The sequence below is a fragment of the Diabrotica undecimpunctata genome, chromosome 3 (genome assembly GCF_040954645.1).
Source record: "Diabrotica undecimpunctata isolate CICGRU chromosome 3, icDiaUnde3, whole genome shotgun sequence".
NCBI classification, from domain to species: Eukaryota; Metazoa; Arthropoda; class Insecta; order Coleoptera; family Chrysomelidae; genus Diabrotica; species Diabrotica undecimpunctata.
This window is the reverse complement of record NC_092805.1, coordinates 78,206,702-78,226,379: the sequence shown is the minus strand read 5'-3', so window position 1 is coordinate 78,226,379 and position 19,678 is coordinate 78,206,702. Positions and strand designations below refer to the sequence as shown.

Here is a 19,678-nt window from a genome sequence, read left to right as displayed (position 1 = left end):
TAATAAAACACAGTAAACAAAATTCATGAAATCATTTTACCAGCTCTATAACAAAAGATACCCCACCGACTCAAGTATGGTCAAAAATAAAGAGAATGAAAGGACATTACACATCATACAAAATTCCAGCTCTCACCATTCACGATAAAATAATTACATATGACCAACAAATCAGTGATATGCTTTCCCAACACTTTCTCAATAAATCAAATAATCCTACTAATCCACATAACGAAATTGATGCTACTCACAAAACTTGCAATACTAATCATCCCATTAATATACCTTTCAGTTTCCAAGAACTAAATGATGCCATTTTTTAGACAAAAAGCTTAGCTACAGGCCCTGGCGATATTCCCTCTATCTTTTTAAAAAACCTTCACCAAAATACATACGAGAAAATACTCCAACTGTTCAACAACATTTGGTCTTCCCAAAAATTCCCATCACTATGAAAACAATCCATAACGATTCCTATCAAAAAAGGTGATTAATCCCTAGACACGCTAAACTCATACAGGCCAATTTCTCTCACCTGTACATTATGTAAACTTCTAGAAAAAATGGTTAATAAAAGATTACCTTGGTACCTTGAACAAAATAAAATCCTCGGGCAATTTCAATCAGGCTTCAGACCAAATCGATGCACCATGGACAATCTTATGCTTCTGCAATCAACAATTGCGACTGCGTTATCTAACAAAAATGAAGTCATTGCAATCTCCCTTGGCATCGAAAGCGCTTTTGACTCTATACCGATTTCTGTGATACTAAACAAACTAAACCAGAACAAGCTATCCGGTAATATATATTCATTTATAAAAAAAATTTCTCACAGAGCGATCCTTTAAAGTAATTACCAATGGCAAAACTTTTTCACAGCACACAACCACAAACGGTGTCCCACAAGGGCTTGTCCTAAGCAGTACACTATTTATCCTTAGTATTAACGATATTAGTTCGTTCATAAACGACTCTGTACAATACGGAATATATGCTGACGGCATAATATTATTCTGTCATGGAAAGGTCCCATCCAGCACAAATACTTTACTACAAAACACGCTAAGTAAAATAAACAACTGGGCCAGTCAATCCGGCCTTAACTTCTCCCCATCCAAATCCAAAGTTATTCATTTTACCAGAAGACAAAACACGCAATCTCCAACAATTACTCTGAATGGAAATTTTCTCCAAGTAGTAGATCAAATAAAGCTTCTTGGCATTATTTTCGATAAAAAACTTTCCTGGAGACCACACATTCGAGAACTTAAGGGTAGTTGCCTTCAAATAATGAATCTTCTTAAATCACTAGCTCATTATAGTTGGGGAGCCGATGAGGAAACACTACTAAAAATATATCGAGCTCTTATTCGCTCCAAACTTGACTATGGTAGTGTTCTCTACATGTCATCAAGTAAATCATTACTACGTTCACTAAATGTAGTCCAAAATACTTCCCTTCGACTCTGTTTAGGAGCATTCTGATCCAGTCCGGTGGAAAGCATTCATGTAGAATGTTTCGAACCTTCGCTTCATCTAAGACGACAACAACTTCTACTGCTCTATTTCGCTAGAGTTTCAGCAAATCCCACAAATCCCACAAGAAACCTCATCTGTAATATACAATTACCAGTTACTAATAATTATAGAATGGTACCGTCCACTATACAGATGTTAATTCCTTATTTAGATATTAATCTGTTGTCGACCAGACCTTTCGCGGTCCCTCAAACTCCTCCATGGATATGTAAACTTCCAAATTTCAATATCGAATTATCCAAATATAATAAGAATGAAATATCACCTTCCGTTATCAAACAAAGATTCTATGAAATACGACATCAATGCAACTTCGATAAGATCCTTTACTCAGATGCGTCTAAGACTGAAGAAGGTGTTGGCTGTGCTGTTACAACGACTACAACCACCGTCAACTTGTTGCGACTCTCCAGCAATTGCAGTATTTATACTGCTGAACTATATGGAATACTACAAGCGGTGAAAACTCCACTCAACGATAATAAAACTATAGCAATCTGTACGGACTCTCTGTCCTCCATGCAGTCCATAAAAAACGTACATTCTATCCACCCAATAGTTCAAGAAATCCAGAGTATATGTAATCGCCTTCAAACTAATGGAATTACAGTAACAATATTGTGGGTCCCATCACACGTTGGTATTCCAGGTAACGAAAAAGCCGATCAAGCAGCAAAACAAGCATATTCTCTTAACGTAACAACAGACATTCAAACATCATCAGATTTAAAAAGAACAATCAAACACAAAATAATGGACCTTTGGAATGATCATTGGAAAAGAAGCAATACCAAGTTAAGCGTTCCACAACCAAACATTTTCTACCACCAGCTCCCACCAATAAAAGGAAAGGACAAATCTATCATTCGAAGATTGAGAATAGGGCACACACGCCTTACACATGGACACCTAGTGAATTCCAGTAATCAGATTTTGTGCCAGTCTGCAATAGCACGACTTTCGTAACAGATGTACTTCTTGACTGTCAACACTACCTAGCGGCCAGAAGAAAATACAATCTTGGTAACAACCTAAAAGACATACTTATCTCAAACAGCAGCAACTATGAAAATGTATTAAACTTTTTAAAAAACACAAAGGTATATAATTTAATTTAAAATAAAATGTATTATAAAAAATGTATTGTAACTAATTTGTACCCAATGTAAAGTATTAACCATGTAAATATGAATGTAAATTGTACCTATGTCAATGACCATTAGCTGTCGAGACACATATTTTCGAAATAAAAAAAATAAAAATTTACTGTACAATTCTCACAGCTCACCGTTTTAAAATAAAAAAAAAGACACAAAATAACCACAAAATTGTAACTTCACAAACAGTATGTACGCATGTCAGACAAGAAAATTCTGAGATTCTGTACTTTAAAATAGACTTTGATTTAAAATTTCAAACTGTAGACAAACAGCAAAGTTGCTTGAAAAATAATCAATTTGAAGAAGGTGTCTTTGCGAGATACCTAAAATGCGATAAGTACAAGAAATTCTATAGTCTTGAAAAGCTCCTTAAGTGGGTTCCAGCAAGGTTTTACCAGTCTTTTTCAAACTCTAGTGTATAAAGAAACAACTCAGGAATATAGTGACAAGTAGGGACTGTAGCCCTGCACTTGTGTATTGTATTGTGTATGTATATTTTAATAAAAGTACAATTGCTTTATAGCTGTTTGTGTGTTTTCTTTTAATTCGACTTTTTAAAAAGTTATTTCTAGTATAAATGATTTTGTTACAAATGCTTCTTTATAATATTTTTAATTTACATCCGAATTTCTCCCTATTTTTGTAAAATACGTGTGACGTTTCTTACTAAATCTCCTTATTTACCATAAGGAAGGTTTATTGCAGAATGCAGAATTAATATTAAGTTAGGAACTAATATAACATAATATTATGTTATAATTTTTATTATTAGAGCAAAAATACATTAAATCCATGTTTTCCAAAAACAGATTTGTTTTCATATTTCCTTCTTAGTTGTAAAATATAACAATGATCACTAATCTGTTAATTGAAATTATGTTACAAAACACTAAAAATAATTTCTACATTCGTTCTCCGGCAAAATTTATATTGTGCGGCTTATTAAACTTTTGCCTTGTGGTACGGAAATTTTTGAAAATATTTTAATAAGAGGTGTATTACTAATAGTTACAAAAAGTTACCTATTAGGTAATTTTTGATTGTTAAATAAATGTAAAACACACTTTAATTTATAAAGGAACTAAATATTGACTAAAATGTCTCATAAAGTTAAAAATATTTATTGCAACTTCTACTTTAGACCACTTACCAAAATAAAACACTAATGATTTGCCGTAATTTCGGCGGCAAAATTTAAACAACACTCCACCCTCACAGATCACTAATTCTTTCTACTTGACTAGAATGTACTGAGAACTGAAGCTATCTTCTACTAAAGTTGTCGGTAAGAATCATGTCACTACTTATTCACCTATCTGAACCTTTGATTGCTATTAGCTGACCTTCGCGACATTCATTTTTTTTAACACTGCCTACCGTGTGATTTGCAATGCGCAACCATTGACCTGGTCGCTTCGTCGTTAATTCCTTCGGAAGGATGTTACACTTTTGCGGAAAGGGACCGCACGCTTCTTTCAGCGTTACGCAAAAGTGTAGTGTGAAATAATTATTGTCATATTAATTAAATAAGTAGATAATAAAGATGTGTTATTTTACGGTTTGATAAATAATATTGATAGGCTCAGGATACAGAATGAACTTCTTACTATTCTACAGTGAATAAGATATATTATAGTAGCTATACGCTCTATAGGAGGAACCTAAAATTAATTTTACATAAAAATCTTTTTATGTGGAAGATTAACCTATTCTGATATTAAAAAAAATTATTAAAAATCCTTTGTAAAAGGTATATATTTTTAAAAACCTAAACGGGCTGTTTTAGACAAAACGTTTTCGGAATCCATTATTCCATCATCAGTGTCCTATAAAATATATAACCACTTAATTAAAAATAACGTGAAGTTAAAATTTTGACTAAGGTTAATGTAAAGTGTGGTTAATACTTACTAGGTGTACATGAATGTAGCCACTAAATACATGGGTAAAAACCCGTTAACAAAAATTTAGTTACATTTGTTTTACATTATATTATATAAATTGCTAGGATGCTAAAGTTACCGTTGGATTAGGTAACATGGCGACATATGACTCCACGTTGAAGTTGCAAGTCCTGAGACGGTGTGTCTACGAGGACTTAATGGAAGCAACTGATTGAAATGACAATGTTGACAAGTTAGGACGGAACAAGTAACAGAGTAGTCAATATAACTGTATGTGTCTACTTAAGACAAAAGCCAACGTTAATTAAATTTGTTAAAGTAATAGATTTTTTGATATTAAATAATATAACAGTATCAACCATCAATGTTGTTGTTTTTTAAAAATTGATTTGTATGTGTATGAGATGAAATGTGGAGAGAAGATAATGTGGTTATAGTTAGGCAACCAACTATGCATGTGTGTGGTAGTGTAATGAAAAAGAAATTTTTATATTTAGGCCCTTTATGTTTCTTCAACATTTGGTACTTGGAAAATAGAAAATAGACACATGTAGGAGGTTGAGTTATAGAAATTTTGTTTGATATTGGTGGAAAATGAATGAATATATTTAAAATATGAAAGTGTTCTTACATGAATGAGATAAAACTTTTGTAGTATAATGGTCATGTGAAATTTAACTTATAACTCGATTATAGAAGGCCCTGTATGTCAAAACACAACATTTGGTACCTGGTAAATGTAAAACTAATTAAGTTATAAGTACATGAAATTAAATATCTGATAGGGTGTTAACAGACTAAGTGGTATGGAAGTTTTATTTTCTTATCTATTATGTGAAATGAATAGAAATTGATGGTTGGGACATGGTTTTTTTAATAAGTTAATAGAATAGTACTCAACTTATAACTTAAGAAAGGTCCTATCTGTCATAAGCAACACTAGGTACATGGGAACTATAAAAGGATAAGTTACCAGTTGTATGATTTGTAGGTGTATAATTGTCCAAAATGTGAAAATGGAATGGTTGTGGGTTGGCTCTGTTAGAATTAAGTAAAACAAAAATTATGGGGTCAGCTTTAATGGTAATTAAGTTGTGTGATTTGTTTTTAATTCTTAATGGATATGAAGGTCTTAAGGTGTTCATTAAACTATTGTCTAAAATAAACAGAATTTGATGGCTGGAGCATGGTTTTGTAGTATGTTGTAAGTATACTACTCAACTTATAACTTGAGAAAGGCCCTATCTGTCATAAAGCAACACTAGGTACATGAGAAATATAGAGAGATAAGTTATAAGTTGGTGATTTTATAGGTGTATATAAACCTCAATTATGAAAATGAAATGGTTCTAGGGTGGCTCTGATGAAATTGAGTGAAAAATAAGAAATTTATAGTGCTTTTGAAAAAATGTAGGATACGGAAAGAATACAGAAGGCTGAGATCCCCAGAGAGCTGCAACCAAACCCTAGGAGGGTTGTGTGGAAGAGTGAAATGAGGACTGAGAGGTTTGTTTGAAAGAGATGAAGAATAGTCTAAGGTTTGGAGGTGCCGACAAGAAGTACCTAGTGTTGCTTTATGACAGATAGGGCCTTTCTCAAGTTATAAGTTGAGTAGTATACTTACAACATACTACAAAACCATGCTCCAGCCATCAAATTCTGTTTATTTTAGACAATAGTTTAATGAACACCTTAAGACCTTCATATCCATTAAGAATTAAAAACAAATCACACAACTTAATTACCATTAAAGCTGACCCCATAATTTTTGTTTTACTTAATTCTAACAGAGCCAACCCACAACCATTCCATTTTCACATTTTGGACAATTATATATATATACCCGGTATTTAGGCGACACACGCCCTTCCGGTAGGGATCTATGGAGGAGTATCACCGAGCCGCAAGCCCTTATCTCTTGCCGTACTGCTCCATCATAGGCCGATCAGATACCAGCATATTCTAGACTAAGCCGCAGATTCATTTTAGAATTTTAAACTGCTGCGTTAGCCTTTTTGTTTTCTGTCACCGAGCTGGGGATCGAACTGACATCTCTCGCAGTGAAGCGAAGGAGAAGCCAGCCGCCCAGCCCGCTTGGCTATCCGATCGACTTGGAACAAATTATGGACAATTATACAATGGACAATACTTGGACAATTATACACCTGCAAATCATACAACTTGTAACTTATCCTTTTATAGTTCCCATGTACCTAGTGTTGCTTATGACAGATAGGACCTTTCTTAAGTTATAAGTTGAGTACTATTCTATTAACTTATTAAAAAAACCATGTCCCAACCATCAATTTCTATTCATTTCACATAATAGATAAGAAAATAAAACTTCCATACCACTTAGTCTGTTAACACCCTATCAGATATTTAATTTCATGTACTTATAACTTAATTAGTTTTACATTTACCAGGTACCAAATGTTGTGTTTTGACATACAGGGCCTTCTATAATCGAGTTATAAGTTCAATTTCACATGACCATTATACTACAAAAGTTTTATCTCATTCATGTAAGAACACTTTCATATTTTAAATATATTCATTCATTTTCCACCAATATCAAACAAAATTTCTATAACTCAACCTCCTACATGTGTCTATTTTCTATTTTCCAAGTACCAAATGTTGAAGAAACATAAAGGGCCTAAATATAAAAATCTCTTTTTCATTACACTACCACACACATGCATAGTTGGTTGCCTAACTATAACCACATTATCTTCTCTCCACATTTCATCTCATACACATAAAAATCAATTTTTAAAAAACAACAACATTGATGGTTGATACTGTTATATTATTTAATATCAAAAAATCTATTACTTTAACAAATTTAATTAACGTTGGCTTTTGTCTTAAGTAGACACATACAGTTATATTGACTACTCTGTTACTTGTTCCGTCCTAACTTGTCAACATTGTCATTTCAATCAGTTGCTTCCATTAAGTCCTCGTAGACACACCGTCTCAGGACTTGCAACTTCAACGTGAAGTCATATGTCGCCATGTTACCTAATCCAACGGTAACTTTAGCATCCTAGCAATTTATATAATATAATGTAAAACAAATGTAACTAAATTTTTGTTAACGGGTTTTTACCCATGTATTTAGTGGCTACATTCATGTACACCTAGTAAGTATTAACCACACTTTACATTAACCTTAGTCAAAATTTTAACTTCACGTTCTTTTTAACTAAGGAGTTATATATTTTATAGGACACTGATGATGGAATAATGGATTCCGAAAACGTTTTGTCTAAAACAGCCCGTTTGGGTTTTTAAAAATATATACCTTTTACAAAGGATTTTTAATAAATTTTTTTAATATATGGTATACAGCCAAATACAGGAACGTAGATTCCTTGTGGATTTTATTCTGATATTGTTTATGGGTGTTTTGGTATTCTTTACTATTATTATTATTAATTATTTATATAAAAAGTATTTATTTTATTTAAATATTGTTCTCAAATTAAGATCTTCACACTTTTTGGCAATAAGTCAACCCACGTTTTCAAGTATTTCAGGTCGAATAGGGTTAGTTTCGATATGTATGCAATATATTCAATAATACATAGAGCAGAGATAGTTACTAAATCAGGAATTTTTAAAATATTATAAAAATATAATCAACTTGGAAATATTAAAAATCGCTTTAAGTGTGATAGTTTTTGGGAGTAGGGTGTTTACCATAGTGGGTAAAAAAACTTCGAAGTGAAACCTTCTGTTGTAATAAATGGTAAACGTTTAATTAAAAAATTTTAAAACAGAGGCGGCTGGCTATTGCAGATCAAGACTGATGTGAATGTTATTTCGATTAGGGATACATCGTTCCCGCATAGTCAAATCTATGTTAATCGACATCATGTTTAATTATTAATACTTTTAAGTATGTAGCTTATAGTTTAAATCCACCCACTGCTTGGTATTGCGGTTACTGCCGCAAGTACTTCAAAGTTCACTAAAGATGAACTAATAACTCCGAAAACGTTCGTTTTGAGCAAAGAATCTACTATTGTAATCCATTTGGATATATGATTTAATTTTTTAAATTTAATTTACAATAGTAATAGAAGGTTTTTACTTCTATGTGAAAGTTTTTTATCACAAATCGCTTTTTTGACCTGAAGTCAGTTACAGACACTATCATGCATTTTACGAAAAGACTTTTCATTTTATTATATGCAGTAACGTAGAAAAACTTGTATCCACAGAAAATTATATTAAATACTTGTAACTCCAAATATTTATTTATTAGATCTCGAAAGATTATATATTTAGCTAAATCAGTTATACATTTACAATTTTAGCGAAAATATTAAATTTCCTTATGTTTTTGATAATTGGTTTTAAACAAGAATGTTTACACTAACTCCTATAAAGTTGGTCGTTTCGGAGCTACGAGAAATGTTAATTAAAGTGACCAATGCTTGAAGGCGCTCTCTCTCTATCTTTCTCTCTCACTCTCACTATATCTCTTTGTCTACTACACAACAATAAAATACGTGCCTTCTTAAAATGCGTTCAGTGATTTCTAAGAATTATTTTTTGGAAATTCCACATTTGCTGTATTCACCATCTTCCATATTCTGATTAGCTATTGAAAACAATTTCCGTAGTGGAAATCCAAAAGTCAAATTTTAGATAGTCAAAAATGTAATTTTTATTACAGCCAACTGTGACTTATTCCCATATAAACCCAATATTTAACTTGGACATGCCACAAGAAAACAATTTCAGAACCTGATTATTCAACTTATTTATACGCAATAAAACAACGGTTCAATTTTGTAAAACATAAATCGAGAAGGGAAAAAATAATCAAACGGTTTTCAAACTTGGGTAAGTTACCTATACCTAAGTTAGTTAATTGTTATTAGATATATTTCGTTTTATCACAATACACTATAATTACAAACAAAATAATTTCTCTTTCGGTCTTATGAGTTTTTACGTTGATGCAATCTTGTATATATTTTTTCTACGACGTCTATGTTAATATTTTAAAATTTAAGAATATGTCTTGAATGTTCAAAACAGATATTATTCATGAAAACCTGTATTGGATAAGCAAACAATAAGTACAAATTATTATACAAAGTTTAAATGACAAAATGAAAGTTTACATAAAATACTGACCATTTGGAATAATAATCACCTTAGTTTTATTGAAACCGCCTTGAAGCGTAGAAAAACTGTGTTAGCAATGATCTTGACTCTATTGTGGCAGCACCATTTTATTTTCGAGCGGATGTTAGTTTTGGATATGATTTTTTTGCAATGTGTACATTTTAGTCATAAACTAGCCAAAATATGTAGATATAGGTGGAGACTAAACGAAGAAATGTAAATAGTAAATATTAAGCAATAGTGTTTAACATTTTTCAATCATTACCTCGGGGAGAAATCAACAAGACATGTAATCTTGTGAAGCAGAATATACGAGGTTTATGTGCAAGATATTAGTAAAATAACTCATTATTTAAAAAAATGGCAGTTTGTATAAATAAAATCATAGTGACCTGGTTTAATAAAGATAACTTGCATATCTTAAGCTCTACAATAAAGAATCATTGTGAGTTATGAAGTGGCGTGATAACGAAGCCCATAATAAATTATATAGGATTAAAGATGGTAATTATAAAGGATAAGGACAGCAGGTGCCGTCCACGCAGGAGAAGGCATTTTGGCCTCCAAAATCTTTGGAAGTGGTTCTGGCTCACATCGGTAGAATTATTATTCAGAATTGTCGTAGGCAAGATCAGAATTGCCACGGTAATACCAACGTTCGCAGCGGACAAGGTACCTGTAGAAGAAGAAGAGCTAATAATATCATGAAAAGGGAAGAATATAAAAAAAACGGATGTAGCAGTCCAGTGGGACTGCCGGTGGAAGTTACACTTCTATACACGCATTCGCCGTTACAAATTTATTTGGGAGTCAATCTACACAATCATTACATATGTAATTCTATAGGTAAGACATAGCAGAAAGAGAAACAGAATTAATAACAACTTACTAACAATGAAGAATTAAATCAATATTTTGATGAAAATTTATATTTTTAATTTCATATATGTATGAAAGGAGTTGAATGCAAAAATTTTTTTACACATACTCTGCAGTAAAATTCATTGTTTATTTTGTTATTAATATAACAATACAATACAAATTAAACTGCAATATTTATAAGTATTTAAAAATGACAATAATATACATAAAAAAATACACTACAATACAGTGCAACATAATTCCATGTAATAATACAATACGAATTAAAATGCAATATCCATTTATTGAGATTATTATTTTGAAATACAAAATACTAATATAATTATGAACATTTAATAAATAATACAAAACATGTCACAGAAATAATAATATTAATAAATATTTTATTATATGTATAATATTCTATGTATATATATATATATATATATATATATATATATATATATCTTTATATATTATATAATATTAAATTATATATACAAAAGGAACATTTTTATATTCGAGAGAGAAAGAGAGAGAAAATATATCTTCTGTCTCTCTCTTACTCATTATCTTACATATGTAATGGTTTCACAGATTCACTCCCATACAAATTTCCAACGTGGAGCGCGCGTATAGAAGTATAACTTCAAAAATACCACATAAATAATAATATTAATACATATTATATTATATATAATATTATATATATATATATATATATATATATATATATATATATATATATATATATATATATATATATACAATATTATATATATATATATACATATATATATAATATATATAATATTAAATATATATACCTACAAAAGGAACATTTTTATTCTCGAGAGAGGAAGAGAGAGAAAATATATCTTCTGTCTCTCTCTTACTCATTATCTTACATATGTAATGGTTTCACAGATTCACTCTCATGCAAATTTCCAACGCCGACCGTGTGTATAGAAGTATAACTTCAAAAACCAACAACTCGGATTATGTTGTAAATTTTTATTTTATTTTAAAATTAATGTTTTTTGCGTATATTACACATATTTAATAAGATTAACGTGAGGTTTTTAAATATTTTAAAAATAAAAAACGAAATTCATAATTAGGATTCGAACTCACAACCACCAGCGTATGAACCAAACACGTAAAGGATTTGCCAATTAGACATGACACTAACGGATTTTAAAATTGACAGTTCTCGGTAAAACAGTGATTATTTTGAAATACAAAAGCCTAAAACAATTATAAACGTTTAATTTTAAATAATACAAAACATATCACATAAATAATAATATTAATACATATTATATATATATATATATATATATATATATATATATATATATATATTATTAAATATATACAAAAGGAACATTTTTATTTTCGAGAGAGAAAGAGAGAGAAAATATATCTTCTGTCTCTCTCTTACTCATTATCTTACATATGTAATAGTTTCACAGATTCACTCTCATGCAAATTTCCAACGCCGACCGTACGTATAGAAGTATAACTTCAAAATATTACAATTTAGTGATCTAAGACAAGAAAACATTATTTTTAATATTGAGTTTTTTGTCACAATTATTTAATAAAATTACATATTTTTAGTTTAGTCCAACTATCTTCTACACCATTATTATAATAAGTAATTTTTTAAAATAAGATACTTCCTTAAGAAATTTCGGTAGAAATTTTTCTACGATCCCGGTAGGGAATAGGTCCACTTTAGGCAATTGATCCGGTTTACGCGATCTATGCTTTGCTGTTAATTAGTTACTGAGAGAAACCCCCTCCCATCTTCTTATTTTACCAAAATCTAATTATCTACTTCCTACCCCTTCCTGGTGAAAGGCATCAGCAATTATCAGTACTAGCTCATGGCGCAGAGAAAATGATATTGGATAGGCTTGAAACCGAACTACCACAAGTATGACTAGATTAATGGGGTATGACTGGATGAAAGGAATAAACTGGAAGAACTATATTGAAAACCTATTTAAAGACAACTGTGAAGAAAATGAAACGATACGCCAAAAACACGAACAGGACTAGATATAACAAAAGAAAAAAAGCGGAAATTTAATATGCCTTGAAAAACATGAAAAACGGAAGAACCCCTCCTCTTCTGATCCTAGCAATCTCTCAACAGATATTAATAAATTAGTGGACGAGAAAATAAAAGCCAAAGTCCCCTTCCTCCCTCGTATCTTTTGAATGGTTATACTTATAATAGTGCAAATTGGAGGGATGATATAAACAAAAGTAGGCTTCTCAACAAGTCATAACATGACGATACAGAGCCACTGTGACCAGTAATATTAAATGGACCCTTATGGGAACTGATATCTCGTTTGAAAGGTATTGAAAATACCAGTTTAATCAGACTAATTTTATTTGGGTGTTCAATCACAAATTAACCCCTTAATTGGTAATCTCACTTTATTCTTAACTTCTTAATCTATTATAGTTTCACCATGTATAAGTGACATTGTGAAAATAATATCAAGTAATATTTTAATAATTAAAGTCCATTCACCTGTTAATGAATTGACGAATATTATATTTTTTCTAATTGAACTTCCTAAGTATTGCAATGATGGCCTAGATTAAATTGTAATGTTAGCTAATAGTGCAAAGTTGGTATGGTATGATAGGAAGCAATAACCTCTGTGCTTAGGTATGAAATATTTGTGAGATTATAAATTAGGGATTTGAGCTCATGTGAGCGCAGTCTACTACAGTCAATCATAAGTAGTTACCTAACGAACATCATATTGTGTAATTACCAATAGCTGTCAATAAATCAACACTTTTACTCCACAACTTCAATCGTTTATTATACCTATCATCGTCGATGGACAAGAAGCGGACAAAGGGGCATTTACAAACCGATTCGAACCTCAAATCTACGTTCGAAACTTTCCAATTTTATGCTAATTTTGACTAAAATTGTAGTTTCGCATTAAATATTAAAGAATCAGGTCCTATATTAAGTATTTATAATGAGCTTCATCTACTTCCTGATATTGCTAAACACTTTTCGTACTTGTTCCAATATGTCGGGAAAATTGCCCTACATTATTTAACAATTATTCATTATTTAAAAATGTCAATACTGTTAGATGCTTCCGCATAAACCTTAGATTTCAAGTACCCCACAACAAAAAGTCTAATGTTGTGAGGTGTGAGGTCCAGTAAAAGAGCTGGCCATTCTATCGAACATCTATTCTATTTTCCACGATTCATTTAGGTAACGTCTTACTGCACTATATTAGTATGCAGAAGCACCATCTTGTTGAAACATTATTTTTAAGTTGTCTACTTCATCTGCATCAAGCATTGTAAGAAAACATAATCAGCTATGTGGTTTCCCAAAGTATCTGTCCAAACATTTACTTTTTCTGGAAATTTAGTATGCTTTTCATGAGAGACATGAGAATTTGAGTCACTCCAATACCTCAGATTATGTGTGTTTTCATTAAAGAAAAAAGTACATTTTCACTATAACAAATTATGTTTATGTAATATGGCTATTAATTAATTTGATTGGTCATATTTTCACAGAATTCTAGTCTTCGGTCGGGGTCATAATCTTAAAATTGGTGCACTATTTTTAATTTTTATGGATCAAATTTGTTTTTAGCCAACACTCGGTGTACTGTCCTTTGACTCATTTTACAGATAGACGCAACATGGTCTGTAAAAGAAGCAGGGTTCACTACCATTTTTGCAATTTTGTTAATATTTTGTCATCACTAATTATCGCTGGTCGACCAGATCGTTTAGCATTTTGAACACTACCTTTTTCAAACATCGGAAGAAACTCCCCCAAATAAGTCCTCGTTATAGGGCGATCAGGATACTCTCATTAAAAAGACCGTTTCGCTGCATGAAAATAATTGTTTCTACATTTACCATTTATTAAGACAGCTGCTACTCTACCGGCTACAGTACGTACTATTCTGCATAGATAAAGTTTAAACGTTTCATTAAACAATAAGTAAACTAAATGTTCAAGGTATAAATACAATAAGTTAATACAAAAGTGTTACCTCAAAAAGACATGTAGCAGTCAAAGGTATAAAATGTAAAAAAGCTTGAGACATTGAACCATTGAATCGTTAAGTTGTAGAAACAATCAATTAGCCAAAGAAACATGTTGTTATCATACATATGTAATTTAAAAAAAAAGTATATAAAAAACTTATGTAAAAAACTAGTATTCGCCGAGAAACTAACAAAATCACAAGATCAATCTTTCAACAATAGAATATTAATGTAGTTTAATTTCGACTTTAGGTAACATTATTAAGAAGATTGCATAAGTTTGCAGTAGTAATCTTGTAACAAAAATGTATTAAAAGTTACCACAAAAAGCTTATACACTTTTCAGAAACACTCGGCGAATTGGACCTTTTAAAGCACAAACAAACCATCCCGTGAAAGACAGTGTCCTTGAAGTCCAAAAATTCATTAGAGCGAAAAACATAAGGCGAATTACCAACCGCTAATGCATTAGAGCGGTAAATTTAAAGATATAATATAGTAAGGAGAAATCCTTGTTTGTACGAAACATTATAAAGAAAGCAACAGATGGTTAGGAAACACTATTTTACTTTCAAGAAATGGCTTGAAGAAAGACAAAGAAGTGACGCCGATCTTTCCATATCATAATACATGTGACTACGTTGTTAACCAGCCACAGGTATAAATTTAATTCAACTTTTACAGTCCAAGGTTCATAATATTATAGAACTGAGAAATTAATGAGAATTACATGAATCAAATTAATTTAAAATTTTATTAAACTATTGCATCAAACATTTTTATTCATTGATAAATGAATCAATAAAAAATGTTATTTGAATTTATTTAAAAGTAAAAAGGTATACAAATACACACCGTACGAGACAATATTAAAGTAAAAAACTGATAATGCCTAATTTTGCAATATTAATGCATAATAAATTTGGCACAGGTTACTAATGTCCGTTCTCTTATTCAGAGCGTTGGGGTTTTTCAGTATCGAAAACATTTTCAAAAATTGCCTTTTCACGAAATTGCGTTCGTTGCCAGGAATCCTAACTTCGTTAAAGTCCACCTTGTGTTTTGTATTAATAGCATGCTGAGCAAGAGCACAAGTATGCTTGGAGAGGTTAATATCACTGGGGTGTGTCGTAAGAAGCCCCCTCAGTGATCTCCCTGTCTGACCGATATAACACGCGTCACACTCAGCACAAGGTATGTGATAGATGACGTTGACTTGTTTCAAAAGGGACAACGGTGTTTTAGTTTTAGAAAACAAATTTTTCAGTGTCTTGGCATTCTTAAAAGCAATTTTAACAGGAATGTTATTGTGGTTATACAGTTTAATAAGTTTTTCAGTAACATGATGAAAATATGGTAAAGAGGAGTAATGGGTAGTTGGAGTAATAAGTACAGTAGTAGGCAGAACAGTGTTATTGATAGTATTGTCTGATATTGCTCTGAGTTGGTCACCATCATTGGGTATGTTATTTAAAGAGGAACCATAACTCTGCGAATATAGGTATTTATTAATAAGGGAAGATGGGGAGGAATTCTCAATCAATATGTTTCTGAATAGTAGATAGGATTCCCTTCGATTAACCGGATGTGTCAGACTATCCAGCCTACAGCTTAAAGCTTTGATAAGGTTTAGTTTATATTTGAAAGGATGACAACAGTGGTAGTTGAGAAACCTATTGAAGTCCATTGGTTTCCTATACCAACTTGTAGTTATGTTATTGTCTCTCATTCTGACGACAGGCATGTCTAAGAAGGGAATACTATTAGAAGTGGGGTCCTCAAGTTCAACAGTGAACTGTAAGTTAGGATCAAACCCATTTAACAGAGACAAGGTGACGTGTATCTTGTCTGAAGGTAAGGGTAGTAATATGTCATCAACATACCGCTTAATAAAAGAGACTTGGAAATCCAAAGGACTCAAACATTCAGACACTAAATCATCCAGTACAAAGTTAACTACAATATATGTCTCAAAAATTTGTAGATAATATTTGTCATCAAAGACTAAAAAATTGGTAAATTGGTGAAAAGAGATATCACATCAAAACACTAAAATGTAATCTTGTGGAAGTTTGAAGTCATTGATAAATTAACTAAAATGAAAAGAATCTACAATATTATAATCATTATTATAGTTGTAAGATTTAGACAAGATGTCAGTCAAAAATTTTGCAATATGTATATTAGGTGAATTAATTGAAGAAACAACGGGCCTTATGCTCAATGTAGGCTTATGTATTTTCGGCAGACAATAAAATATAGGAGCATACCCATCATAATTATGTAAAGATTTTGCAAGATGTTGATCAATGATCTTCAAGTTTTTTAAGTAATATATATATATATATATATATATATATATATATATATATATATATATATATATATATATATATATATATATATCTATATATATATATATATATATATATATATATATATGTATATATATATATATATATATATATTTATATATATATATATATATATATTTATATTTATATATATATATATATATATATATTTATATATATATATATATATATATATATATATATATTTATATTTATATATATATATATATATATATATATATATATATATATATATATATATATATATATATATATATATATATATATATGACTGACTGCAGTTGTGCAGGATGGTGGTGTGAGTCAGCGTGTAGATATCTGTCGGTGTGTGTTGGTTTTCTGTATACCGTGTATCCTAAAGTTCCATCTGTTTTCTTTATTATTAAAACATCCAAAAACGGTAGCTGTTAGTCTTTCTCTAGTTCCATAGTAAATTTAGAAAAATTTCTAAAAATAGAATTTTGGGGTGGATGGTATTAATGTGATTTAGGAATGTATTTAGTTTTTCTTCCCCATGTGTCCAGATAATGAAGGTGTCGTCCACGTATCTCAACCATAGTTTCGGTTTATACTCTGCCGTTGTTATTGCTCGTATTTCTATTTCTTGCATAAACAGATTTGCTATCACCGGTGACAGTGGTGAACCCATGGGTGCTCCCTCGACTTGTTTGTACCTTTGGTCTTTGTATATGAAATGTGTGTTGTTCAGGCAGTGTCTCGTTAGGTTTACTGTATCCGGTGGTATTGGGTATTTTTTTCCTATAATCTCTAACGATTCTTCTACTGGGACGTTAGTAAAAAGTGACACCACGTCAAAACTCACTAGCAAATGTCCCGGGTCAAGAGTCACGTCCTTTATACGCTCGATGAAGTGGCCTGCGTTCTTGACGTAAGAATCCGCTTCCTCTGCGTACGGTTGTAACTGATTGGCTAAGAACTTTGCAAGCGGCTGTGTGGGTGATCCAATTGAACTAACTATTGGTCGTAGTGGCATCCCAACTTTATGAACTTTTGGTAAACCGTAGAGCTTAGGGGATTTTTCGCGTGGAATCAGCTTGGGCTGATCCTCCTTTTTTATGTTTGAATATATATATATATATATATATATATATATATATATATATATATATATATATATATATATATATATATATATATATATATATATATATATATATATATATTGTTATGGATCAGTTTATCGATCAGAAATAGAATAAAGAATTTTTTTATTATTTTAATATACCGCGGGCATATAAGTTAAAATACAACCCTGTACTTATTTGTAATAGACCATAAGAGAAAACATTGTTCCATGAAAGACTGAGTGAATAGTGAAAGGACAATGGACCCGTATAATTATAGATTTAAGGAATAAACTTTGTAATTGTATTTTGCAGTGGACATTTTTCGAAAGTAAATAAGAATTAGATTTCGATATGAGATAACAAGAATTTGGAAGCTTATTTCTGTTGAATAAGGCAAAATTGTTAATGGTTTCTGAAAAGTAATTTGAGTGAAAGTAGTTTATTTGTTTTAAATATTATGTTGGAAATTTTCTAAATCGAAAATAAGTGGGAAAAATAAATGCTTATGATTGGTTAAAAAGGAATGATGGGGAATGAGAAAGTTGAGAAGGTTTGTCTGGGGAGATTGAAAAGATTATTATGTTACCGGGGGACCAGAAGAGAAGACGTGTTTTTCGTGTAGTAAATCTAAGTACCAGTGTTTTCGTGTGGTAGTGAAAAGGTGGAAGCTGAGAGCAGATCAAAATCGAGAAGATTAATACCTCTTTTGAGTCTGCATAGTCCACGAGATATAATTGAGAAAGAAAGGAGAATTTGTGAATAAATAGTACCGGTCAAAAGAGGCTTGGGCTTGTGTTTTCGGAGGAGTAGTTTGCTGGTATGCGGTTTGGATCGATGCTGAGAACGGGAAAGATTTGATGGTAGCCGGACATAATCAATCAAGGAAGGAACTGTGTTTTGATCGAGAGGAGGCATCATTGGTGTAAAAAATAAAGGTCAGTCAAATAATTTGAATGAAATAAAACTTTAAGATATTCTAAAGATAAAATCAAATATAAGCATACGAACTAAGATTCCAAGTTTTAAAGAGTTATTTTTTTGTGAATAAATTATATTTTATATGGTCAATTTTTTTTGTAGATATTATCAATAGATAGTTTGTTAATTAAAATTAAATTTAGAGTATAGGAGTTTGTTGGGAAAGATAATTGCCCACAAAAAGTTATTTATTAACATTCACCGTATTGCTTATTGAAAATAAATAATAATTTGTGTGCATATTTATGTTGTTTTAATGTCAGTTCCGTTTCCTGTTCTATCCCGATTATGAGCAACTAGGAGATACTGAACCCACTAGAAGAGATATATAAAGTAAACTGATTAAAGTAAAATTAAAAAGGCACCCTGAGAATTTTTAATAGTAATTGAATTGTATGACTCTGCATAAATTAGTGAATTAATTAATTAAATAATTGGATTAATTAAATTAGTGTTAATCAATAACAAAACATCATAAAGCAGATCACAACAACCTGGCGAGCCAACGTGGGGCTTAAAAGTATCTCTAGTTGTGAATTTGAAGGATCAGAAACGGAAAA

General features: G+C 31.0%; 1 protein-coding gene across 8 annotated transcripts in view; it reads right to left on the bottom strand.

The window, feature by feature from the left end:
- LOC140436940 (scavenger receptor class B member 1-like) overlaps positions 1-19,678 on the bottom strand; it is a 514,509-nt gene that overhangs the window by 282,058 nt on the left and 212,773 nt on the right. Inside the window, exon 1 of one of the 8 annotated variants that reach the window (XM_072526113.1) lies at positions 3,853-3,992. The exons of the other annotated variants lie outside the window; for them this stretch is intronic. The gene's annotated coding sequence lies outside the window, so the exon portion shown is untranslated. Of the gene's footprint in view, positions 1-3,852; positions 3,993-19,678 lie in introns of those variants that run through there. 8 annotated transcript variants of the gene reach the window in all.